Source organism: Anas platyrhynchos, chromosome 2, assembly GCF_047663525.1.
Source record: "Anas platyrhynchos isolate ZD024472 breed Pekin duck chromosome 2, IASCAAS_PekinDuck_T2T, whole genome shotgun sequence".
Lineage (NCBI taxonomy): Eukaryota > Metazoa > Chordata > Aves > Anseriformes > Anatidae > Anas > Anas platyrhynchos.
In genome coordinates this window covers 20,167,501-20,168,636 of record NC_092588.1, presented here as the reverse complement: position 1 = coordinate 20,168,636, position 1,136 = coordinate 20,167,501, and the positions used below count along the sequence as shown (strand labels likewise).

The 1,136-nt window shown below is 43.8% G+C and overlaps 1 long non-coding RNA gene across 2 annotated transcripts in view; it reads right to left on the bottom strand.

Annotated features, from left to right (window-relative positions):
- Positions 1 to 367: 367 nt before the first annotated feature.
- LOC140001828 (uncharacterized) overlaps positions 368 to 1,136 on the bottom strand; it is a 22,443-nt gene continuing 21,674 nt past the window's right edge. For both annotated transcript variants that reach the window (XR_011807380.1, XR_011807381.1), the window contains one exon: positions 368 to 1,136. This exon is cut by the window's right edge and continues 1,639 nt beyond it. This is a non-coding gene — a long non-coding RNA (uncharacterized lncRNA).

Sequence of the window (1,136 nt, the reverse complement as noted above, 5' to 3'; positions counted from 1 at the left end):
GTTAAATGGTTGCAGTGACCTAAAGCGACTATGTTAGTATTTGAACCCATTCTGTATACAGTGATCCTTGCTGGAGAAGCTTAAAAGCTGATAAAGCAAAGGTGATGTAATTTTTGTTATTTGATATGGAATGTTTGGACAGAGAAAGTAAGACGTGCCTTAAGATTCAGCAAGCCATCATCTGGCAGTGTCTATATATATATATTTTTTTTTAGAGCTACAGGTTGAGAGCACCATAACCTGAAACACAAGGAAACAACAGTCCACAATTTAGGACTTCTATTTATTGCATGTATTGTATAATTCACATCCTTATCTCCTCCATTCTGTTTCCATCTACTACTGTTAAACAGATGATTTCTTTGATTTCTTACTGATGTCCAAACATGCTGACACTGAAGATGGGTTTAAAAAGAAATTAATAGAATCATAAAGTAATAGAACAGTTTGGGTTGGAAGGAACATTAAAGATCGTCTAGTTCCAGCACCCCTGCCATGGGCAGGGACACCACCCACCCAACAACTTTTGAGCCAGGTTGCTCAAAGCCCCATCCAAGCTGGCCTTGAACACTTCTAGGGAATGGGCATTTACAGGTTCTCTGGGCAACCTGTGCCAGTGCCTCACTACCCTCACAGCAAAGAATTTCTTCGTTATACTGAATCTAAATCTACCCTCTTTTAGTTTAAAGCCATTACTCCTTGTCTTGTCACTATACTCCCTGACAAAGTGTCCCTCCCCAGCTTCCTCTAGCCCCCTTTAGGTAATGGAATGTAAGGTCTCCCTGGAGCCTTCTCTTCTTCAGGTTGAACAACCCCACCTCCCTCAGCCTGTCTTCATAGGAGAAGTGCTCCAACCCTTTGATCATCTTTGTGACCCCCCTCTGGACTCACCTAACAGCTCCATGTCCTTCTTGTGCTGGGGGACCTAGAGTTGAACACAGCACTCCAGGTGGGGTCTCATGAGATCAGAGTGGAGGGGGAGAATCGCCTTCCTCACCCTACTGGCCATGCTTCTTTTGATGAAGCCCAAGATACAGTTGTCCTTCTGTGCTGAAAGCACACATTGACAGCCAATGTTGAATTTCTCATCAGCCAACACCCCCAGGTCCTTCTCCTTGAGGCTACTCTCAATCTAT